General features: G+C 34.9%; 1 long non-coding RNA gene across 1 annotated transcript; it reads right to left on the bottom strand.

The window, feature by feature from the left end:
• Nucleotides 1–21,656: 21,656 nt before the first annotated feature.
• LOC143228144 (uncharacterized) lies at nt 21,657–26,199 on the bottom strand. Its single transcript, XR_013015217.1, has 3 exons — nt 26,078–26,199; nt 23,124–23,392; nt 21,657–21,831 (listed from the first exon to the last, which is right to left on the bottom strand). It is a non-coding gene; the product is annotated as an uncharacterized LOC143228144 (long non-coding RNA).
• Between the last annotated feature and the right edge of the window lie 681 nt (nt 26,200–26,880).

Consider the following 26,880-nt stretch of genomic DNA (forward strand, 5'->3'; position numbering starts at 1 on the left):
ACAAGAATGTACGAAGAAAAGAAAGAGACAGGTAAGTGTATATATGAACATCAGTGAGAGATTTTGACCTAACATAGCGACAGAGAAAATCAGGAGTCGGCCGAACTTCCTGTAGAATTGCGTGACACATTACAGTTATATAAACAGATATCGTTTCAAGCACTGTTATCAATGAATTCTATTAGAGTATGTTCACATTCTGTCCTGTTCTATAGATATCGAGGTAAGTACACTTCTAATATTACTGAATGTAATTAAATAGTTGTCTGCTTTCATCATTATAAGTCTGCAGACCTGGTTACTCTTCTACGTATTTTAGAAACGTGACATTCAATGTGTTTCACCAACGCTTCCGTTACTCTACAGGTGTTTCTCATTTTGAGGCCATTCTGGGCGGTGCCACTCTCTAACCCTAACTGAAGGAAATCTGTGAAGCATATTTCTTAGTGAGTTTTTCTGCTCTGAATAATGTTGCTCCTATATGAACGAACAGTTAACTTGGTGGTTTATAACATCGGACACAATATAGATAGCCCATCATGTAGCTTTGTCTCTACAAACACACAACACAAAAATATCATTTTCTACAGTATTAATAAAAATCCATGTATACTTTAATATAATTGTCTGCTAACTAATATTTTAGCCCAAGAGTTGGCGGTGGGTGGTGATGACTAGCTGCCTTCCCTCTGGTCTTTCACTGCTAAATTAAGGACGGCTCGGTGCAGTGGACTAACAACCTACTCACTTAAATACTTGTTGAAGAATCCGCAAGCGATTGCGGCCCTATGTTCCTAGATGGAATCTAATGGTGATAACTAACAACTAACTAACTAATATTTTACATATAACTCCACATAATATTTCGTGTGAAATCATAAGAAATAATTGGAGAAAGCTTTAAAAAACTTACAGCACATAAATAGTTGTTGTTCAACTTAAACGTACATTATACAGCACTTAACATCAGTAAAGCTGCAATTGGATCAAATGATCTTTTATTTATGATAGATTTATGTATTATAGCAAAAATACTCTTGTGCAGGAAAGCTTTATGGCTTTTTAAAAAAATCCAACAAAAATAAACCGTGGAAAGTATTTGATACTAATCGAATCTTCTAAACTACTAAGTTTCAACCAAAACAAGTTGTATTTGTCACGCGATAATATATGTAGTTTTAAAATATTGTTAATTTGCAAAGTGGGCTGAACATGTCTATACACGATATGAATGCTAATATCAAAATTAGCTCTGAATATTTAATTACTTGGGAAAAAAGTGAGTTTAAGCCTAAATGCAATGTTAATACTCTCTTCAGTTTATTTTGTCATTGATATTATGGAATAATAAGTTATTTAACTTTTTAGGAAACTTCAGAAAAATTGTGCTGTTTATAAACTGGATCAAATGTTGGAAAAAAAATTGTTCTTGAAAATCTTTTAAAATGACTTCGAAAACCAGCTTTGTAGTTACTTTTAGTAATATTCTAAGTTCAACGTTTTAAAAGATAAAAATCGGTTGTGAAAACTTTGCTCACATTTGACGTCCTTGATTGATGGACTTTACGTGAAAATCATATGACATAATACAAAGTTTCCTGTAAGACTATATGTCGGAAGGTCTAAAAATTAGACCGCACTGAAAATAGAAATATATTAAGATGCTTGAGAACCAATGAGATATTTTGTACATTAGTCACAAAAAAAGTCGATATATCGAGACAACCAGACAAAATGAAGTCGTATGAACATGTGTCAGTTTAACAAAAAATGTTGGAAGCCATTAAAAGCTTTTAGAGCAAATCCTTTGATTAGACAACGTCATGTTTACCAAGCGCTTCAAAAGAAGCCTCGGTCTCTACAACATAGGTTACCACTTACTGGAATTTCCGGATTTTTTTTTTTTAAAGAGGATTTTTTTCTACTCTGTTTAACGATCTTAAATACTGTAAACCTGAATTATATAAAACTATCTCAGAAAATATTTTAACAATCTTGCTGTGTGCCACAGAGCTCCTCGCAATAAAGAAATGGTATTCAAATCCCAGAATTTAGCGTTCTAAGTCCGTAGACTCACCGCTGTCCCAAAAACAAAAAAATAAAGTAAGAGTTGTCCACTTAAACGTGATGTTCACTCTGGGTACGACACTACAAGCTAGATTAGTATATGTATGTTTTCTGATAGCAAAGCCACATCGAGGTATCTGTTGTGTCTACCGAGGGGGATTAAACCCATGATTTTAGCGTTATAAATCCAAATACTTACTGGTGTCCCAACGGGAAACAGATAGATAAAAATACAGATAATGGAATAATAATTAGTGGGAAACTTGTTAAGTATTCTGAGTTCACGATCTTTCCATTTTGCCGATTAAAGTTATCTGGCTATCTAGAAGTGAAAGGTCCTTTTATGTATCGTGCTTATTGGTATTCATAGCAGTTGTTGAGCTTTGTATTACGCTACTGAGGACTGACTTCGTTCACTTTGTCGAATGATTCATATGAACCTAAAATCTGAATTAAACTAAAACACCATTTTATGTAAATAAACTTTACTCTTTGAAATAATAACGTTTAACCTTTTAAAAAAAAAAAATATTCCAAAAAAGTTTTTCCACTAGAATGTTAGAAATATGATGGAGTCCTAAACAGTAAGTTTTAGTTCTTCCATACATTTAAACAGTTTCAATCATATTTATATAAAATGTGGATTAAATCTCAATTTGTTAGCTTATTTCGAACTTTTAGCGCAAAGCTACACAAAGAACTAACTACGTATAACTGACGCAGATTTAAAGTAATAAACTAGAATGATAGCAGCTACTCAGTTTTACCCATTGACAACAACTCTTTGAGTTCTCTTATCTAAACAAATAACTGAATTTCACTATCACTTTTATAGCATATCCTTAGTGCAAACAATAAAAATGCCACAAACACCACTAATAAACACGCGACCCACAAACAAGAATCATTGTTTGATGTTAATTTTTATCAGTGCTTAAAGGATTAAAAGCTTGTTTCCTTCGAGTTTCAAACTATTTTGAGCCTCAAGACTTACTTCTAATTCAGTTGTTCTGGTTGTAGATGTTTCCGTGTGTCAGCTTACGTTGCATGCGTGACACAAAGTCTAAAGTATTTTATAATGTATTCCTTGAACGTCACAGTAATTTCCTCTGTTATATATTTTTAATCTTACGACAGCTGATATAAGAGTCCAGTAAAATGTTTCCTGCATCAGTTCTAGATCTGTTCTACTTCTATATTTCCATTACAACAAAGAAAACATGACCATTAGCTTTATAAATAAAGCTTCGTATAATTTAAAAAAACGTTGGTCTTTCTTCAAAGAAAAAATATATACAAAATGAATAAAAGTAAAATAGAGTACTCGCCCTAGCTAACTATTCAGTAAATATTTGCTGTAAAGTTTTTATCAATACTATAAGTGCAACTACCAATTTTGGAACCATTTTTTATTCCGTTCCTTTAAGTCGCACGCTTGAACCTTTCTCGGTCCCATCTTTTTTTCACACTTAAGGTGTTTTTGATAAGATATCATGACTTTCTGTTAATAAACAACAACAAACCACAGCAAGTGAGAAAGTGATACGCGATAGTAACCAACATCAGCTTTAGGATGTTATTTGGAACGGACATTTATTTTACAGACCAACTAGATTCTTTAGCCGCATTCTTTATAACAACGCCACGAAATTTAGATTAACAGTTTCTTGTCATCTTCCCCATGAAATCGGTAGAGCCGTACCAAGCATCATTATTTACGCTAACTGATGAAGGTAATATCACGTGATGCTAAACTCTGTTTAATTAGGATAATTTTACAAAATTTAGTAAATCTGTACCAAAATAATTGGCAATCAATAATAACCATCCACGTGTATGAATCTTTTGAAAAAACGTGAGCTAGTAGAAGCTGCTAATCTAGTTTGCTTGGCTTCACCAATACTTATGTGCTTACAAGTTCTTTCCCCTTATACTTTTGTTGCTAAAAACCAGCCATCTTTAGTCCAAACGACAAGAAACTAAAATCGGTCTACTTTTACTCTGAGTTGAAACTGAATTAAAAGTGTTAGACCGAAAGCTTCTGTGACGTTTTGCCCACGTGTGCGCAAATATTTTCATCAAGTTTCAGCGGTTTCTGTTGAATAATATGTAAATGTAGCTTGAATTTGCACCAAAATAAACTCTTAATTATAGATTGCAAATGTCTCTCAGTAAATCAATTTCTTTAAAAAAATCCATAAAAGTTGAGTATATTTTATATCTAATATAGTTTCCGTACTTTTATTCAGAAGAAAACAAATTGAAGCTCCATAAAAATTAGAGATATATCTCAAATACTTCGTAATGGATTCCCTTAAAATTTATTATGTGAAGTAAGGGTCCAGTAGAGCACATTCTTTGAAAATATGTGTTAGTTTGGATTAACAAACTCCGAGCTACAGAGAGTGGAATGTTGTTAAACTATCATGCTCTTAATAATACATAGTTTGTCCTGCAGCCGACACACTGTGTCTTTATATACTACAGAACGTCCAGAAAGTCTGGAGCCATAGGTAATTTGCAGTTTTTTTATAATTCCATATACAGAGATTGTTATGTCGCTATCAAAATGGTTTGGTTTGAATTTCGCGCGAAGCTACACGAGGGCTATCTGAGCTAGCCGTCCCTTATTTGGTAGTGTAAGACTAAAAGAAAGGCAGCTAGTCATCACCACCTACCGCCAACTCTTGAGTTACCCTTTTATCAACGAATAGTGGGATTAACCGTCACATTATAATGCTCCCACGGCTGAAAGAGCCAACATGTTTGGTGTGACAGGGATTGAAACCCGCGACCCTCGGATTATGAGTCAAGTGTCTCAATAACCTGGCCATGCCGAGCCTGTCAAAATGTGAGAAGATCGAATTAATCTTGTTTCTAATCCAAATTTGTTTCAACTTACAAGAACGGCAAACGGAACACATTCTGTAAACTTCATAGAGGTGGTTATGACTTCAGGCGTTTCGGACGTTTCATTCGTCATTATTCCAAATTTTGTAAATATTTTTAACATTCTTGCAAACAAATTTAGCATTTTATATTTTAATCACAACATGGTGACGTCATTTTACAGTCTCAACGCTAAAAAACGTGGGCCAGGCGTGGCGTGTGTTAGCATGTACATGCTCCATGGCCGAGGGTTTATGGTTCATGTCTTGTTTCTACATAAACACTGTACTTCAAAAGTAATGGTCCAATGCCCTAAAAGTGTGCCCTAAAAGGTATACTTATCGTATCCTTCTCAAACTTCTATGACCACTCCCTCTTTATTGGTGATGAAACAGTTATAATTATGCTAAAACACTTTCTTAATATATTGCTATCAGTTGTGGGCCTAATTTTGTTCTGAGGAATACGTTTCTTCTATATACCATGAATGGCCTGTCCTTTAACTGAGGTCACGTTCTGCTTTTCTGTGCTACGTTCCTGGATTTTTTTCTTGCAAGGAGAAGACTATCTCCGGTAGGTCAGCAGTAACCTCGCCGATTTAAAAGGCTAAAATTCGACGTTCGATTTCTCGCTCTGAACCGAGCCCAGGTAGTTCATGGTGTAACTTTGCTCTAAAAAATAAATAAGCGCATCCATAACGTAACAAACTTTCTTTGTACTTAAAATACGCTGTGTATTTTACTCAGAACCTTTTAATTTTTGATTTCCCCGAAACGGGGCTTGAGACCGCCTGAAGAGGTTTACCTGTTTCAACCGTTCTTGATGACGAGTAACCCACTTGAAATAAAAGCGTTTCTCAGAACGGCTGGTATGGGTATTAACACTTTCATTGATAAGGAGAGACCGACGTTTCGAACTTCGTAGGTTATCTTCAGGTTAACGAAGATAGTTTGCAACTGACCATTACTGGATATATATATATTATGGATGAGAGTATAAACGGGTACGGAGTTGTAGGGGGCGTTGTAGTTGGACGTTAGGTTATTAATTAGTATAGGTATACAGGTGTTCCTTTACATTCGATTAATTTTGGTTTTAGTTGTTGTATAAGCAGGACTTCTTTGATTTTGCGTTTGCTTATATTTGTTTCCCTTCTTAGTATCTGGGACTTTTCTCCACAACTAGTCGTGGTGGTTGTTGCATTGTATTTTATAAATAATGTTGATGCTATGTTTGTCAGTGTAGTTTTTACATAGTATGGACTTTAGTTTTGTACCTGGTTTTTAAATACATTTGGTATTTACTGGAATGTTATGTTTTCTTATAAATTTTTTTTTTTTTTCAAATGGTGGTTATTTTGTCGCTGATGTCGGGAACATATGGTATGCAGCAGAATAAGGTTTTGTAGTTTGTTGTATCTTTGGATTTATTGTTGTTTGTTTGTTGTTGGTCTAAATGTGTGCGTATAAATTTTTTCACGACTTAAAATACGTTATAAAATACAATGCAATAACTGTCACGACTTTTATATTGGAGAAACAAGCAGAAAAATGGAAACTAGAATCAAAGAACAAAAAGAAACCTTCACACGTTTTTAAACACTGCAAATCAAATAAACACAACATAACCATAGAAAACTACCAGACTAATTAGAGAAACAAATATAAACAAACCCAAAACCAAAGAAGCCCTACTTATACAGGAACTAAAACCAAAATTAAACCAATGTAAAGGAACACCTTTATACCTCTACTAATTAATAACCTAACATTCACCTGCGACGCCCCCTACAATCCCGTACCCGTTTATACTCTCGTCCCTAATACATGTGTCCGACATCAGTCACTTGCAAACCATCTCTTTCTTAACCTGAAGATAACCTGGGAAGGTTGAAACATCATTCTCTACTTATCAATAAAAGTGTTAATACCTATACCAGCCGTTCTGAGATACTGTTTTAGCCACGCCCACCACTATAGTCAGTAGACATTAATATAGAGTCTCATAGAAGACGCTTAACGTTGCGATTTGTACTAGAGTGATGACAATAAAATGTCTGCATGCCATTCATCACTCTGCACGCTACAACACAGCATGACATATGAGCATCAAAAGAGTTAAGAAATGATCTGATATTATTGTTTCTCTTTTATCTTGATCATGATGCTTTAACATATTTTAAATTGCCAAAGTGTTAACAGGTTTCTTTTAACTTAACAGGTACAAAATTGTTTTATCTGTGAGCAGAGATACATTGTGTTGTCTGCTGTGTCCATCCCAAAGAAACTAACCCAGATTTCTGCATTTAACTCCGTAAACTTACCGCGGTCCTACCAAAGGACATTACAAGTTCGAATCTACTTGAGAAATATTTTGTTGTTGAAGCTAGTGTAGACAGAAATAGTTATTTTAAGCTACGATGTAGCAAATACAGTGTTTCATTCTAAGTTCAAGAAACAAGATACGTGTTTGAAGTATTAACAAGAAAAAGATAAATCATAAAAATATTAGAAATACAGTAAACCTAAAGTGTAAATAACCATCAATGATGAGCTAACTTTTAAGGTAATCGGTTAAGGTTATAATTTTAATTGAACATGTTCTATGGACATCATGAACGATTTGCTAGACCATTGAAAAAGTTTCTCACACACCTGTAGAAAGATGTGTAATTCAGTATTTCGTCTATCACAGCAAAACCTTACCAAAACACATACAATGACAAAATATAATATCAGATTATTATAAATAACGTCTGTAACCTTTAACAAGTTCGTATTAAATACACATCAGTTGGTTGGTTTACCTCGCACTTTAATAACTTCTACAAGGCGACGTGACATACTGTCGATAAGGTAATTAATGTAAACCACCGTGATTTTATTTCAACTTGTCACTAGAAGGCGCTACAACTCAGCTACGTCTCAGTTCTACCCAAAGTTCTCAATAGGATTGCAACTTGGAGACTTTGATGCCCATGAAAATCCATCAACGACCTCCTGTTGGAAAAAAATCCTGCTCAATACATGCACGTGTGCAGTAGTATTGTTATTTTAGAAGAAAATTATTGCCTAACCTTACCTTAACATATGGCAAAAGTGTCTTTTCCATATGATGCCTGTAGGAGCCACCATTTCAATTTCCATGATAGATATAAAAAGCAGTTTTTTCCACCACGACGAATACCTACCCAAACATGTACTGCACAACTTCCTGTATGTTTCCTGTGAGAAAGACAGTCTTCCCTCAAATGATTTTCATCCTACGACAAACACGAATCCAACTGTGACGTACAGTTTATTGTTGTGTCTTTAAAGAAAACTAATAATTACTTCTCAGATTATTAATATAATTCTGCTTCTATTATAAAGGTAATATTATTTACTCAATAGCTACTCTGTGCATGTAGACAATAACATGAATATAGAACAGTATGTAAACATTTTGGTCAAGACTGTACAAAGTGAAATTCAATCTCCTTATTCGTATCGAAAAGCCGAATAAGCGCCACGTGGTGGTGGGACCTGTTAATACCACTGCACAACAATTTTTTTTTAAAGTTTTGCTTCCTGAAAAGTTTTTACTGATTGTGGCAGGTACCTGGTGGGTATGCACAAATATGGTTTTGGTTTTGCTTCATCACGTAGGAACTCTGAGAAATAGACAGTTAACTGTTTACCGACAATAACGTATTTAATTGCGTTTATGTTTCTAATACGCTATTAAGTTCAACATAATTAAAAGTGTTTTGCTCCTGATTTTCGTTTGTATTCAATGTCCGGTGCATCACGTTGCAGTGTCCAACAGTAGTCAGCAAGCATTGACGGATTCCAGTTGTCCTGATATCGTTGTTCCCTTTAGCAATGTCCTGGTGAAGCTTTTTACCATGTTCGTCACTGACAGCACCGACATTTGCGGAGAAGAAGTCCAAGTGTGAGTGGAGGAAATGAATCTTGAGTGACATGCTGCACTTCATTGTTTTGTATGCTTTGAGAAGTTTGTCTACCAGCTGAATGTAATGTGGGGCTCTGTAATTGCCAAGAAAATTGTCAGCAACGTCTTTGAAGGCTTTTTTAGGCAATCTTTTCCGGCCCAACTAACAGATCTTTGAACCGACTGTCACTCAGAACATGTCTGATCTGAGAGCCAACAAAAATGCTCTATTTGATCTTGGCCTCAGTTGGGAACATCTGTCTTAAATAACGAAAACCTTCACCTTCTTTGTTTATTGCTTTCACGAAATTCTTCATAAGTCCCAATTTTATGTGAAGAGGAGGCAAAAAATCTTTGCTGGGTCGACAAGCGGTTCATGCGCCACATTTTTCTGTCCTGAAACTAACTTTTTACGGAGTTTCCAGTTCTGTCTAGAATAATGTGACTCTTTGGCACGACTGTCCCACAGATATTCCAGTTATACTTGCTGTACTGGATGTGCTTCAGCAATATTTCCATGTTCTCGCAGGTTTCTTTTATGTGTGCTGCATAGCCAAAAGGTATTGAAGTGGAACGTTGTCATTGTGTAACAGAACAACTTTGAGGCTTAACATTGATGAATCAATAAAGATACGCCACTCTTGCGGGTCATGGTCATAACCAAAAGCATAGAACAATCCTTCGATGTCAACACAGAAACAGAATTTGGTTATATCACCTAGGAATTTTCGTACCTGGTGACAGCAAACACCATTCCTGCAGTCTCGAACCCAGCAATTCGGCTTTTGCTTTTGACAGATCCAAATCTCTGACCAGATCGTTTAATTCTAACTGCGTTATGAGATGTGGATCGCCTGAGGAGCACGGTTCAAAATCTGGATCAATGTCACTGCCAGTTCCCTGCATTGCAGTTTCTTCATCTGGTTCGTCTGAGGTCCATTCCTCTGGTGGTTTCGGAGTTAGAAGACTGTCGTCATGTGGCGCGGGTTTCAATGCTGAAAGCACATTAGGGTATTAAATTGACTTCTTGTTTTTGGCAGAGAAACCAGACACATTAGTCAAACAGAAGTAACAGTCCATCACATGGTCTTTCTGTTCACGCCATATCATCGGGACAGCAAACGGCATTGTCTTTCGAGTGCCTCTGAGCCAAGCTCTCAGACAGACAGCACATGTCGCACAACAAATGTAAGGCGCCCATTCCTGGTCTTGATCACCAATTTTACAACCGAAGTACAGATGATATGCTTTCTTCATAAGAGCAGTCATTGAGCGTCTCTGATGAACAAGCGTATACTCGCCACAAATATAGCAGAATGTATTTCGACTCTTACGACATTGACGAGACATATTGACCGACACGAATCGTCATGTAAAATGTCTATAACATATAACTTACTTGTTACAGTGTTACTGAGGCAATGCTATATTCTGAAACAATAGTACACACTATAAGGTCTACATTAATCCAATGAGCAGCATCTGTATATGCAAGTCACTTTTATAACCCGCTGAGACAGTATCAAGCTGTCTTTGGCCTGCCCAGGCATGCCCGGGATGCATACTTTCACAGAACAGCTTCCAACCTGACCTGATTTTATGCCTGGACATGCTCACACTGCACAAAACATTGTTCATAAGTCTCTTACAGAAACGAATATTTTTGGACACAAATGTAAGAAAAAACATGACAAAACTGAAGATCTTGATGAAACGGTGCGTAATGGGTAAATTTGGATGTGATTTTCGTGATCAGCAGCAAAAATTTATAAGGAACACCCAACAGTGTTCAAGAAGCAAAAACGTTGTGTAGTGTAACCTACCATCTTTTTTTTTCTTTGGTCAGTAGTTCAACATTAGTAGCATCTATGTCTGTATTATAGGGGCACTCTGACTTGTCCGTTTCGCCAAGGTGCGCGTAAGGTGCTGCTTAGGTATAAGTATTTCAACTGTAGTCTCAATCCTGCTAAGAATTATAGTTTGAAAAAAAAAATAGTTATATTTGTAGTACAATTAAGATATTATTTTCTTCCCTTCACACTGGCTGGATGACATAATTTACACTCTAATATACCCACAGATTTGAATTTAATAGTTACAATACTCAATGTATTCGAGCTATCAGTATTTATCACTTTGTGGAATAGCTCTATGAATCATGAAACAGTTTTATTATTAATAATATTTTAGAAGTTTTGATTATATGTTTGTTTGTCATCAAAAACAAAATTACGCAATTTTCTTGCTGTGTTTTTTTACCTTGGATATTGAAACTCCATTTTTAACATTTTTAACTCACCGACTTAAATTCGAGTCACTGACTGGGAAGGGATTTATCATACGGATAAACTTATTTAGAATGTAAGATTGACAATAGACGTGTTTTGTTAAAACCATTGTATGTTCAGTTCGAGGTGCCACGAAGAATGGCAGTCACTATTCTCAAAAAAGGACTCTAGTTTGCACTCCCCCTAGCGGCGTAGTGATATGTCTGCGATCTTACAACGCAAGAAAATAAGTTTTAATACTCGTAGCAGGTGAAACACAGATAGACCACTGTGTAACCTAGTGCTTGACTTCAAAACAAACTTTTGTTTATTTTTTGGAATTTCGCACAAAGCTACTCGAGGGCTATCTGTGCTAGCCGTCCCTAATTTAGCAGTGTAAGACTAGAGGGAAGGCAACTAGTCATCACCACCCACCGCCAACTCTTGGGCTACTCTTTTACCAACGAAAAGTGGGATTGACCGTCACATTATAACGCCCCCACGGCTGGGAGGGCGAGCATGTTTAGCGCGATGCGGGCCCGAACCCGCGACCCTCGGATTACGAGTCGCGCGCCTTACGCGCTTGGCCATGACGGGCCAACTTTTGTTTATGTGACAGTCAATCCTACTATTTGTCGGTAAAAGTGTAGCCCAAAAGTTGGCGGTGTGTTGGTGCTGACTAGCTGCCTTCCCTCTGGTCTTACATTACTAAATTATGGACGGCTAGTGGGGATATCACTCCACGTAGCTTTGCGCAAAATTTAAAAAAAAACAACAAACAATTAAAAATATCCCTGAGCCAGAAGTTATGATTGCTTTACAACTCGTCCCTCGCTGGTACAGCGAAAAGTCCACGGATTTTTAACGCTAAAGTCAGAGATTCAATTTCCCTCGATGGACTCAGCAGGTAGCCTGATGTGGCTTTGCTATAAGAAAAATGTGTTCTCAAAATCGAACCCCTGATTTTAGCGTTGTAAATCGGGAGACATACCGCTGTACTAGCGAGGGGCTATAAGAAAAATAGACACACACACAAGCTTTACAACTAATTTCAGTAACTGTTTAAAAAGGGAAAAAAATAACTTTTCTGACCTCTACGAGTGAAAATATAGTTCGAATTGTTGAGTACATAATGGTCATTCTATAAGCAAAAATACGCCATACAGAATAAATATCATGATCAAATGTTGAAGACGAGGGTATGAAAATATGAACATATTATTTCTAAGTTTTTCCGGTTTGAAGACATCGTCCAAGAACCCATTGTAATTATACGTCAAAAATAAGTAAAGTTGCCTTTAAAAATGAAAAGAATGCTGTTATCAAAATACTTTCACCTAAAATGAGGCACGTGTTACGCGCTGCTTGCCTGACGTCACTGTCACTTTATTTGTTCATTTTTCTTATCTGTTCCAAGTAACTTGAAGATCAGAATCTGACACCATCATAACTGACGAAAGATGAAGACTTTCCTTCTTTTTGGTGCCGGAGAGATTAGCTTCGTGATAACAATCTGTTTGAATAATGTTCATGTTTTAACCATCAGTGGTTACAGGAAACTTCTATATGAGAATTTGAGATAGTTTACAGTCTCTAGAGAAACATTCAACTGTAGACCACTCTGAACAAACTGTCAAATCTTTTCTGTAATTAAGGTTTCTTAACAAATAAGTGTGTTTCAAATCGACTAAGTACCCGGATGAAGATACATAATTTAGTAATAACATTAATAACTATTAAGGTTTTATTCATTATTTGATAAACAGAAAGAGCTGCTTCCTCACATAGACTATTGTTAAATAAATAAATAATAATTATTAAGTAAATCTCTGTCATTGCTTTTTGCAGCCACTTGGCTTTTATTAACGTGCATATTATTTAAAAGTTATGTTTTAAGTATATTATCGAATGTTGTACTTAAACGGTTTTTGTCTCCAGAATTCGCCATTCTATTCCATCCGTTCGTTCTTCGGGTGTATTTCGTTTAGCGAAAACTGAGAAACACTTTATTAGTATTTTTTTACTTGAAAAACCTCTGATATGAATGAAATATACTTATAAGACGTATCGAATGAAATTAAAGCATAAGATTGTAAGATACTGCTTTGAAAACCGAAGCATAATTTTCTGTGTTAATCTATAATAAAATATTTTAGGAGGTTTTTTTGTATATAACACTAGTCCCACCGCTAGGATAGCAGTAAGTCTACGGATTTATAACGCTAAATATATGGGTTCAATTCCTCTCTCTGGACACAGCAAAAAATTTGATGTGGGTTTACTATAAAAAATAAACACATAATCTGTAAAATAGTTAAAAAGAACATGAAACATGTTTCAAGTATGAAGTACCTACCTCTAATTTTCAACGATTTCGATTAAAATTCGTGATAAAGTAGAAAGTTTTTACACTTGTTAAAACACGAGAAACCAATCAAAATCTAGAGCTTCTTGTTTTAAGTATCACGATATTCATTAAACACCATCTGCTTTTTTAATTATGTGACTTTAAGAACTAATAAATATTAAACAGTGAGTAACAAGAAAAACAAATCTTAAATTATACAAGTGATATTTATGAAAGCACTTTGACAAATAATTAAACAAGAAAGTCAAAGCAAGCAAAAGTAGAAATAAAGAAACATTAATTTCTCAATCTTCGTGATTAGAAAAACAAATTTTCAGAAACATCAGTATTTGAAAAACATTGATCTACTTTACTTGATTAAATAGTCTGGAGTAGTGGGTTCTTGTGAGGGGGTCCTGCATGGTCAAGTGGTTACGGCAGTCGACTCATCATCTGAGGGTCGTGGGTTCAAATCCCCGTCACACCAGACATGCTCGCCTTTTGAACCGTAGGAATGTTATAACGTTCCGATCAATCCCAATATTCGTTGGTTGGTTCAAGAGTTGACGGTGGGTGGGTAGTAAAGACTAGCTACCTTCTCTCTGGTCTTGCACTGCTAAATTAGGGACAGCTAGTGCACATAGCCTTCGTGTAGTTTGGCCCAAAATGCAAAACAAATAAACAAACTCTTGAGAGGGATCTTCATGATTAACACAAACTATAGTGGATTATTATAGAAAATTAAATTAAAAAATCACAAAGATTTTTCTACGTTTCTTCAAAGTAAGCTAGTTAAAGTATAACAAAGTATAGATTTCTTCTTCGTTTCTAGTTTCCTTTCTGTTCTTTGTGTCAGATGTTGAAGTTCCCACTGATGGATCTTTCGTTTTATGTTCTTCCTTTCCACACATTCTCCATTCTTATCCTAACTAGCTCTGCACTTCGTAAAGGAACATCAGAGACAGATAAAGAAAAATACTGTGTCAGTGTTCTATGAGAATTATCGATAATACAACAAACACGAAAGAACTCACTATTTATGTTCCAGCCTTCTCAACAGTAACGGAGACAAATAAGCAACTTTCACTGCTTTTCTGTCCTCTTGTTTGTGGACTTGCAACGCTAAAATGCAGGGTTCGATCTTCCCGTGATGAACACGGCGCAGAGAACTCAATGTACAAATTTGTGCTGAAAAATTTCACTTCTGTCATGAAATTTTAAAGTCGTTCGAGACAATCAAGTGGACAAACTGATGATTTGTGGTGAAATTGTCAAAATACAGTTTTAAACAAATGTGTTTCCTCTCTTATTATTCCTGTTATCGCTTCAATGTTACTCAGTCATTTTATCCACACATGATTTCAATAAAAGTTTAACCTAGTATTTTTTTCTTCAAAGTAATTAAAACCTAATCCTTCTAGTTACATCTCACCTGACTAAGTTAAGCACGTATGTTTTGTAGATTTTCAAATACCTTTCATCCAAAATTCTTGACATATAAGTGTATCAATTCACATAAGTTCTATTTTGTTAAACAATTAACTTATTTATATATATTAGTTAATAGTATATCCTCACTGAGAAAAAGCAAATACTTAACTAAGGTTTCTTAAAACAATTATTTTATTTCAAGTTTGTATAACACTATCGTTGTGTCCGGGTGGTTAAGGCGCTCGACTCGTAATCTGAGGGTCGCGGGTCCGAATCTCTGTTGCATCGAACATACTCGCCCTTTCAGCCGTGGGGGCGTTGTAATATTACGGTCAATCCCACTATTCGATGATAAAAGAGTAGCCCAAGCGTTGGCGGTGGGTGGTGATGACTAGCTGCCTTCCCTCTAGTCTGACACTGCTATATTAGAGACGGGTAGCGCAGATGGCCTTCTAGTAGCTTTACGCGAAATTCAAAACAAAACAAACCGATCATGAAACACTCCGACGTAACAAGCTCTCCATGACGTATCTGACCGTCGATCGTTACTCGCATGCTAGACCACGACAGTAAGTTAAAAAATACACGCGCTTTTTTGAAACCTTCCGAGTCATACAGTTGTTGGGCAACGCAGAATAATCGACTTTTACTAAAAACAAAAATCAGATTTCAAAGCGTCTTGTGTTAAACATAGACATTTACAGGATAATAAACGTACGTAAATCAATCGTAATAATGTCAACACTTAAGCGTGTTTTCACATAAAGCACAAAGCAGGTACAGTGTTTATTATGAATTACTACTCCATCTGAGTTCACCCTTATTTAACATTTGCTGAAATTAGAATAACATAATTATTATTTATTATTACTACTTTCGGCAAATGGGCAAAGATATTTGAACGCGTTATCTCCAGGTGGGGAGCCGAGCATCTGAGCTATCTTGTTTGAATGCCTTAGATTAGTGTGGAAGATAATCCTTTATTTAAAGTACAAGTAAAACTAGTATATGAAGTATGCTATATAGATAATCACACTGTGATATATAAAGCAGTAATTTTACCTGTTCAGAAGTTGTGTTCATTATTGTCATTGAAATGAAACTATAAAGCTGAGCCTGGAGATTACCCATACAATGATATCGTGTCAACAATACCCTCTATTCGTTTACTCGCAAATCACATTTAAAATCATTTTCCCTCACAACAATGATCATAGTAGCGCCGCCTAGAGGCGTATCTTGGAACTATCTGCTCTTATACATATTGAAACAATACACACTCTAGCGCTAGTTTATGGAACTATGACGTTATGCGACCTCTCGGTCTCATGGGTCATCACCTCTGCAACGCGGCTAACATTAATCTCGGGCCTTCTGTCTATTGTTAATTTACATTTCTCGCCAGAATCCCTGAAACCAAAAATCTAAATGCTAATAAAATTCGATACAAATTTCGTTCATTTCCGTGTTTATACAGTTAATGAAATGTCTTTGTATAAAATAAAATCACAGTATTTAATGTGATTTAAAGAAATCCCATCTATATAGTCAAAACATAAGATGAAATTCTTCCCTCTTTTATTTTATTAACGCTTCTTTCTAAATAATTATTAGACAACAGGAATATTTTTTTATTTGTACTTTTATTTAGATTGTTCAATGCTGTACACTCTATACCAATCTCCAACGCAAGATATCATGAACTATGTGTCGTAACTTCTTTTTTTATTTTCAACTTATCAAATATTACCTTTTGAACAATGCTTTGGCTGGATGTTAATGTTTCACAAGTATTTCCAGTTGAGTAGTAGCCCAACATTACTACGACAAACATATATGAAGAGATGGAGTTACGGTGTGTGACTGAGAACTGCTAATTTTTTTAATGAATGATAACATTTGAAAATGCGTAGTAGGATATAAACAATGCCACATACTTCTCAACACATTTAAACAAGGTGATAAACTACGTCTTCAAAACATCCAGAAAATCTAGCCTGTCACTACAAACGACAAGTCAATGATTTGTTTATTTTAGGTCAAGCACTCAACTACTCAACTGGCCATCTGTCTATGATGTCCACCACGAGTATCGAAACCCGGTTTCTGGCATTGTAGGTTCTCAGTCATACCCTTATGTCACTGGAAGGGGGTGAGTACGTTAATCGTATTTATCGTAGATCTCCTAAAGGTGACATGGTATGTTTTAATGAGTTCATCAAAACGTTCTGAAGGATTGTTGTTTTGAATTAAGCACAAAGCTACTCAATGGGCTATCTGTGCTCTGTCCACCACGGGTATCGAAACCCGGTTTTTAGAGTTGTAAGTCCGCAGACATACCGCTGAGCCACTGGGGGGCCGTTCTGAAGAATTACGCATTAAGCTGATTTGTTGTTGTGGACAATTTTATAACGGTCTTTACTCTATAAATCCATAATCTATAATAATCCACTATCTTGATGAAACTCTAAAGGCAAAAAATAGTTTTGTGGTAAGTGCCTGATGCACCACCAAAGAATAATTCTGCTTTTACTTTACTTAAGCAAAGATACAAAGTTGATAGCTGTAAGCTAATATATAATGCTGACCGACTCGAAATAAATTCAAACTGATTTTAAACACACATTGATTTAAACTAGCTTTCAACTTATTGGAAATTTTTAAAAAACGGTCACACGATTTCTTTGTTGTTAAGCACAAAACTACATAGTGTTTGTATTGTGTTCACATTGGGGAGCAAATCCCTACTTTAAGCGTTATAAGAAGGTTAAGTATATCATTGAACCACTCAGTATTGATTCTGACTTTAAGCGTTATAAGCCGTTAAGTATACCTCTGAGACACTCCGTTGTGGAAACTGTTTAAATGAAGACATTAGCTTTTAACACATTAGCTTAAAATTATTAAATCATGCATGTAAACAAGATAATATGTTTTCTAGTAAACTTGGATATAATTACACTTACGTATTTCACTCCTAATCCACACTGAAAATCTTTTGAAATACGTATGAAATAAATCACCAAAGAGCTTCATTAGTTTCATTACATTCAGATATAATTTACAACGCTAAAATCCAGGGTTCGATTCCCTGCAGTGAGCAGAGCGCAAATAACCCATTCTGTAGATTTGTGATAAAATAGTAACAATAATACTAGGATAAGAAATGACACCATGGCTATTCAACTCACTGGCGCAACTTTAAGGGAGAAAAGCCCATTCATGTTAGGGATGTCATACTGGTATAGGTATATACCGACATATTACCATTAACAGTTGTACTACCGTAAGTGTATAAACCTGCGCGAATATGTCTCTGAAGAGCACAGCAAACATTTATAAACTCGGTTCTCCCTGAAATACCAACATATCGTTACAAGCACGCAAAGAGTAAGCCTATAGAAACAAAACATAGCCACAGTATACCAAGAGGCCCAACTTAGCTAACCCTTTCTGAATATTTGTTTGGTTATCAAGGTGATCAAAGAACTATTTCCTCGAGTAAATATGAGAGTTAATATTCTCTTCCTGAGTGGAAGGTTTCATATTTGTTTGTATTCAAAACACAGAAGCAGCAGTAACTTCAAATATGTTTGGACTAAAAAATACTCCTGTCCAAGAAAAAAAAAAAAAAAAATATATATATATACACACACATATATATGTTAATAAAGAAAGTACCGAACTGTTCTATAAGAGTGTCGTACTTTATTGCTACACAATATTTTTGTAGAAAGAGGCTGTTTCTCTTCAGACTACCCATGAAAAATGGTTCAGACTTGAAAACTCAAAACACAAAACTTAACCAAAAAATTTTCATTAAAACAGTAATATTCATTACCGCTTTTGAAAACATTAGTTAACTAACTGGTGTTTCTGAAACTGAAATTGTAAAAAAGGTAGAAGTTGTAAGCATTGACGGGAACATTTTTATGAACTGAAGAACATATCCTTTGTGGATAAATAAAGAGTGAGTCGCCATTCTATTCTTGCAGAGAGAGAAATTACCAAAAGAGAAGTTTTGGTTTTCAATTTCGCGCAAAGCTACACGAGGGCTATCTGCGCTAGCCGTCCCTAATTTAGCAGTTAAAGACTAGAGGGAAGGCAGCTAGTCATCACCACCCACCGCCAACTCTTGGGCTACTCTTTTATCAACGAATAGTGAGATTGACCGTCACATTATAACGCCCCCACCGGCTGAAAGGACTAGCATATTTGGTGTGATAGGGATTCGAACCCACGACCCTCAGATTACGAGTCGAGTGCCTTATCCACCTGGCCATGCCGGGCGTAAAAAAGAAGCAAAAGTGAAAACTCATAAACGCACACAACATGTGTAAAAAGTATACTAATAACTAAGAACTATTAGGGATCGTGTACACAAAAGCCCTAAAACAAAACTATCAAGAATCAAAAGTGCATTCAACTCCCAAACAATTGGAATATGAATAATCAGGAAAAATGCAACCAATAGGATGAAAAACTCCAGAAAAGACCGTTGACTAACCATCACAGGAAGAGAAATACGTTTCAAGTGACAACGGTAGTAGTCCTGAATATAGCTCTGACTGACGTAATCCGATAATCAAGTTGAGAAGAATTTTGCCTTGTAACATAAGACAACGAGCAGCTAGTTAAGACAGTAAAAAATAAACGTGGAGAAAATACCATCAGTTTCTGGAGTTACTCAGATGTGGTTTAAATTCTTGGAAAAATCACGACCTCTAGTATTGGATTAGAAAAGAAAATATAACACTAAAAAAATCAAAAACGTTAAACAAACTAATAGAAATAAATTGTTAGAAAGAACTCAACTATAATGATATAACTTAAGGTCTGTTTAACTCGTCTGCCGCTAGTACAGCGGTAAGTCAAAGGACTTACAACTCTAAAATCAGGGTTCGATTCCCCTCGACGGGCTCAGCAGATAGCCCGATGTGGCTTTGTTATAAGAAAAAAACACACACACTGCTTAACTCACCGTGTTATGGTCATCATAATTACATACGCATTTCATTAGCAGCTTGTTATCCAAACACAGGTTATTTACAAGTCAATGGTGAGACCTTTATTATAGTTTACATAAATAAACATTAAGATTGTTCTGTGGTTTTAGCCTCATTGCCATTCGACTCGCCACTGATAACTCCGACTGGAATCTGTCTTGGAGGAACAGCTTTTCACTGAATCATCTACTCGTATGTTAAGTCACTTCATACTCAAGTTATGTGCCTTAAACTGATAAATTCACTATCGATCACAACATCTGTTGTAATTATTGGCAACTACAATCAAAGTCTCTTAGTTAATGACAGTATTTAGTCGTCCAAACTTAAACAACTAATTACACAATAGTGTAACGTCTTAATTTCTAATGTAATCACATGCAAATAACGCCTTCAAAATGAAACTAATATATATAATATATATAATTACTTTTTCGTAACGATCCGTTCACCTGTACTTCTTAGCAACAAAATACACATGCTTATGGTCACATCAACTTAGAGGGGCATAAGCTGTATAGGTCATATCAGCCCAAAAAGGGCAAAAATTATCTTACCTATAAAGATCACATCAGGTTACAAGGGCAACAACTATCATAACTGTGTTACGAACATCAACTTTGTAGATTTGTAACATGTTACAGTTACCACACAGTTAATTCGATAAGACATTTTCATAAAACAGATAAATCGGATCTACTTCAACAGTTTCTGCTGGGACGTTATGTGACAAGATTTGGACTGTGTCAGTAAGGTCTAGAATTGTCTATTTTTACCCTCAAATAACTGGTTTAATATGCATATATAAAAGCCAGTTGTCAGTTTGTGTCTAACACTCATATTCCAACTCATTTTAAATTTCACTTTCATCGTTCTTATTTATTTTTCTCAATGTGTAAAAATTCGTTTATAAAAAAGGTTGTTTTTTTCTTTATACAACTCTAACTTTTTATTTTCTGACGAGTCTGGCAAAGCTGGTAAAAATATAAACTTGCAATAAATATTAGAAACTCTTATCATTCTACTGTAATAGGTTTTCTTAATAAAATTTCCAACGCGAGGGTCTCCTACGTGAGTTTGTATTAATTTATTTAGTAATAATTATACTAAACAATAGCTTTAGTTCTGGAATAACGACGTCTGGATATTACAAATGATACGATTAATGAATCGAAGGCCCGGCATGGCCAGGTGGGTTAAGGCGTGCGACTCGTAATCCTGAGAGTCGCGGGTTCGAAATCACGTCACACCAAACTTGCTGGCCCTTTCAGCCGACAGGGCGTTATAATGTGACTGTCAATCCCACTATTCGTTGGTAAAAGAGTAGCCCAAGAGTTGGCGGTGGGTGGTGATGACTAGCTGCCTTCCCTCTAGTCTTACACTGCTAAATTAGGGACGGCTAGCACAGATAGCCCTCGAGTAGCTTAGTGCGAAATTCAAAAATAAATAAATAATGAATCGAAAATAGCACCAATTTGTTTGCATAATGTTTTCAATGGTTAGACGTGTATTTAAGGTATATTCCAATAAGAAATAACCGTCACCTACAAGATTAGCTTTAATGTAAACTAAATTAGTTGGATAAAAGTTTTCTGATTTGGTTACAATAAAAATGAAATACAGTCCAATCCAAAACGTTTATAAAGTGAGTTTATTCATTGACTGTTCTTCCTTAGTTTTTATTATAACATCTAATCATTGGATACAATAGTTCATATGAAAAAAGACTTGCACCTTAAAGCACGTGTGTTTTAGTTTTCTCAGATCTTCCTGGTGAGTCATTTTACTAGCTACTTGTCTTCTTGCAAGTGGTCAGTTAATCATACTTTCGGGGCAGTAACTCAGATGATTGGCTTATTGTGCACGGAACAGTGACCTCCTACTGCTTTTACTACACAATAAAATAATTTTGTTTCAATAAATTGCTAAACTAATACGTCCATCTACAAAGTTATCGTTTTCGTGAGAGAATCTAAAGACATTTACTACGTATGTTGGTAAGCGTATATGGTTTTCGTCTCCTCACTTATAATTCATAATATAAATTAACTCTTTTAATTCGGCTTACCTGTGCGTTTTTATTTACGACTCCATATTTTGTATACTTAGTAAGTCTTCATTCTCTTTTTTATGTCTCGAATTAAGCTCTCTCCTCTCACTCTGGTTTAAAAAAAAACGGTAATAGTCGCTGACAGTTGCGAATCTTAGTGATTCATTACGACGCCAATTATTCTAACAAAAGCTTATTCATAAGTTAAAGTAATAGCCAGTTTTATTTCTTCTTAGAAAAATCTAGTTTCACAAAATCGTTATGTTTTTTTCTCTTCAAATTGAGATCTAACGTTTCTACTAATGTTATTTTGAAATTACGTTCAGTAAAACGACTATTTTTTATCAAGACAAAATGTTTGTAAATATCAAGAACTATGTAGGTAAAAACATAATGAACACATAAGAGCAAATAGAAAATGTTCTGTAATGTCATTCTAACCGATATTCATTCATATCAAGTCAAAAATTCTATGAAACAGAAGAATAATTAACATTCTTTCTTCAAAAAGTGAAGAGTTTTGTTACACAGAAAGTGATGAAACTGACCCTAAAGTACTAATACTTTGTCATCATAGTTAACTATTTACTTTTGTTATTGTATGCTGGAAATGTTCCGTATTTCAGCAACAAAGATCACCTGTTGACTTAATAACAGATTTTTAGTTTTTATATGAGTAATTGTAAACTTACTTAGGACATAAATACGTTTCTTATAATGCTAGACAAACGCACTCTTACACTAACTTGGAAACTAACCCTAACTTTCTTTGCTAACCCTCACCTTGTACTGTCAGGATATATAGATGGAAAAGTTTCTTTACCAACTGATGTTTAAACAATTTTTTCTCAAGAAAGGTGCAGAATAAAAATGATTTTTTTTTGTTTACCAGAAGAACCACAAAAGAATAAGGAAAATTTAATTATCCACATTTCAAACCAGTGCTGTGAAAACAATACAACTTTTGGTATAGTAAGTAAAACCTTAAGATTTAATGGATAAGCTAGTAAGTGAGCAAAGTCGCTCAATTAACATTGATAGTCTGCTATTATAATAAAACTAAAAACAAGTTAATTATATATATATATATATATATACATAACTGACTAAACAAACTTAAAGTCTGATCTTACAAAACCACGAAAGTTGACTACAGTTGATCTGTGTCGATTTCAAGTCTAATCTGGATCCAATCTGAGAAACTTCCAGTTTGATTTAACAAATCATACAGTAGTAGCTCTTCCTTCACATATCAGTGTTGGCTCAATAATCTAGAAAAATCACTTTTGTGACCACCAAGGGCCAGCATACAAACAAGAAGACTGCTCTAGCCTGGATTGGTAACAACTATAGAGGTAACACACCAAAAAACCATCTTCACAGGTGGACAATAGTGGTCCTCCTGAAAAAAAAAAAAAGAAAACCATATTTTTTTCTCATAAATTAGAATTGTGCCGATAGAATATAATTAGTGATATAAGATACCTAAAACTCAGAACAAGTCTCAGACAACTTTTTTATATTGTATTCCTGAAGCATACTTGAATATTTTAACACAGTTTTTGTAAAGACGCAGTTCCAAAATTCTTTGATGTCGTACATATTTCATGCTAATTATTTCTTTTTTGTTTTTGTTTTTCAAATTATACTAACAAAACCGTGGTAACGGTTTTCAATTTTTTTCAAACAAACCCTTAATATGATACTTATCATTATTAGGTTGAATGACCAAGTGGTTAGGGTGCTCGATTCGTAATATGAGAGTCACGAGTTCGAACCCTTGTCACATCAAACATGCCCGCCCTTTCAGCCATGGGTGTGCTATAATGTTACGATCAATCACACTATTCGTTGGTTAAAAAATAGACCAAGAATTGGCAGTGGGTGGTTATGACTAGCAGCTTTTCCTCTGCTCATACACTGATAAATTAGTGACGGCTAGCGCAGATAGCCCTCGTGTAGCTTTGCGGAAAATTCAAAAACAAACAAATATTCGGTAAAATTGCGATCTGATTACAGTTGTTCAAGGATAAGAGAAAAAAAAAACTTAGGACCTCTTCCTTTCTATTCGAAGAAGTTATTTTTCGGGGTAGACACAAAAAAGGATAACTGTATATTGAAATGAATAAATGATATGGATTTTTTTTAGCCGACAACCTATTAATCTAACATCACGTGTATGACATACTTTCCCATCATCATCAGTTATTACAAACGCTAGAAGTAGGCTTCTAAAATTTCACAAAGAAAGAAACTATTTGTAACAGCTTGAACATTCAGCCAAGAAGGGAGTGACAGTCTCAAATTCAGTTCAGCGATCTAATAAAGCTGTCGGCAAATAGAGTGTGTTGAAGAAAAGAGGGTAATTGATGAGTGTTCTATCAATGCCGAGGCTGGGGTCTCGTTTGTGACCAACCGTTAAGCCAAGTCAATGGCAAGCCAGAAAAGAAAATGTTAGCTTAGCAGTGCTGTTCGTGTCGTGCTCTTTTCCCCTTTCCTAAGTCGCAGCTGGTGCCGATTGATCGTTCCGAAGCTAACACGAGCAATAGAGATATATTGGAGAAACAGAGTCTAGTGAATATGATGTTATTGCTTCTGTGTCTTGCGGACTAGTGCTCCTGGGCTGGGACAATTTTGTTTAGGTTTGTGGTGAGAAAAAAAAATACAACCACGATATGAAAGTTACGGTAGAATAAACTAGCTTTGGCTTGCGAAAGTCCTCATTACAACATTGGGAAGAATACATCTATTGCGTTAGAATGTGATAAAAACTTACACATGACCCGCTGAGACTTCATTTTATCCTAAATATCTCCGAGAATGGATTTCCTTATTCTTATCTTTTCTTCGAGAAAAAAGAATAGTTTTTCTCCAGCCAATACTATTTCCATTGGATAGTAGATGGTGACCAAATTGTCGCACATTCGTATTTCATATATATTACTATTACCAGATTCAGTGCTTTTTTCTCAACACAGATAAAAATTAATAGACGTGATATCCATTTTTCTATCCTTCTGGAGAGCTACTAAAATTCTTGCCATAACTTCAAAACAACACCGATTCTCCAAGGAGAAAATAAAAATAATAATAGTTTTACTTGTCTAAAATCTTTTTGAAGTCCCGAAATGTTCGATATACCACGTGTATTGAAATATCTGCGTTATTAGATATTTTCGTGAAAGCTAAAATTTACTTTCATTTTTATAGCATTTCGCATTATTTAGAATATATCACTTCCTTCATTTCTTAAGGCTCAGTTGTTTATTTTAGAAGAACTTTATTATTGCTTGCTTGGTGTTAGGTGCAAAGCCACACAGAAGACTATCTTTCAAGTCCTAAATGTTAGTGTTATGAGACTTAAAACTTAATTAACACTTAGTGTTTTAAAAGATTTTTAGCGCAAAACTAAACAATGGGCTATGTGCACATTATCAAGCTATAGTTTTGGGTTTACAGTTTTTCTTTCACAAACCCTAAGCACTCTACTTACCCCAGGTAATCTTTGTTTTTTATTGTAATTTAACGCTTATACCTATCACTGGTACTCCCTGTGGCTCAGCTGTAAGGTTGAGGACTTTAACGTAAACATTCAAAACTTACATCGCTAAAATCCAGAGTTCGATTCATAGCAATGAAGAGAACACAAACAGCCTAGCGCGTGGTTTCACGCTAACACAAAACAAAACAAATTAATACTTTACAACACATCCTGAAACTAACTTCACTTCTACTGAGGAACAAACACTGTAATTTTATCATTTATAATAAAATTTTTATTTTATCAGAATCTTACTTCAGTGATAACTCTTGAGGGCTTCTAATGTTAAAATTTGTAATTTCGATCCTTGCAGTGAACACAGTGAAATATAGTCTGTTCTGTATCTTTGTATTTAACGACAAACAAATCGTGAAGTCAGTTTTATTTATAACTGAAATAAAGATTTTTAACTTCACTGTGTAAAAGAAAATTATTTTGTTATAATTATATTGTTTTAATTCAAGTAATTAGTACTAACTTCCGATCAGAGCGAAACTGAAATTCGATCTGACAATCAGTATAACCAATTAAATATAATTTTCTTACTTTTCCAACTTAACATGATTAGAATACATTGTTTCATCAGTTGTGTGTACTTCGTTTCTTGATATTTTCGGTCGTAATTCCAACAATATCCCACTTCGTTCAGTGAGCTTAGTAGATTTAGACTAATCCTGAAAACATTTAAGATAACAATGATAAAGTCTTTACAATAAAAATATAATATGAAAAATAAAAAGTAATAACATGAAATGTTTTAAATAGTGTAACAAATAATGTTAATGAAAGTAAGAACAATGAAATACAATAGTATACATTACTTGAAAAGCACAAAAATATTTAACTGTTATGTTTAACTACTATTACAGAATAAATTGTCTTTGAAAAACACAACATCAGCGTAGGCGACTAATTTCCTCTCATTCTCCCTAACACATATTTTGACCAATGAAAAGACACTAAAGTACTACCCATTGTAACATTGGAGGAGAATGGTGTGTTTTTTTTTTTAATTTGATAAATGTACGACTAGGCTTATTAATGTTCGCGCCGTATCGAGTTAACAGCAGTAATTTATTTAAACTACAAACAAAACTATTGTTTATAAAGATACAAAATGACGAATAAAAATATTAACAGAATATCTGAATCGTCTATGGAAATGTAAAAATTTTAAATTTAATAAAAATAAAATAACATTATTAAAATACAGTGTGGTATGTCTGACACTGTCGCTCTTTGAATAGCTTTTGATATTTAACGAACACGTACAGCTAGCTACAGAAAACAATAATAATAAAGTGTGAATTTCGTGCAAAGCTGCACGAGGGCTATCTGTGCTAGCCGTC

This window comes from Tachypleus tridentatus, chromosome 10 (assembly GCF_004210375.1).
Source record: "Tachypleus tridentatus isolate NWPU-2018 chromosome 10, ASM421037v1, whole genome shotgun sequence".
Lineage (NCBI taxonomy): Eukaryota > Metazoa > Arthropoda > Merostomata > Xiphosura > Limulidae > Tachypleus > Tachypleus tridentatus.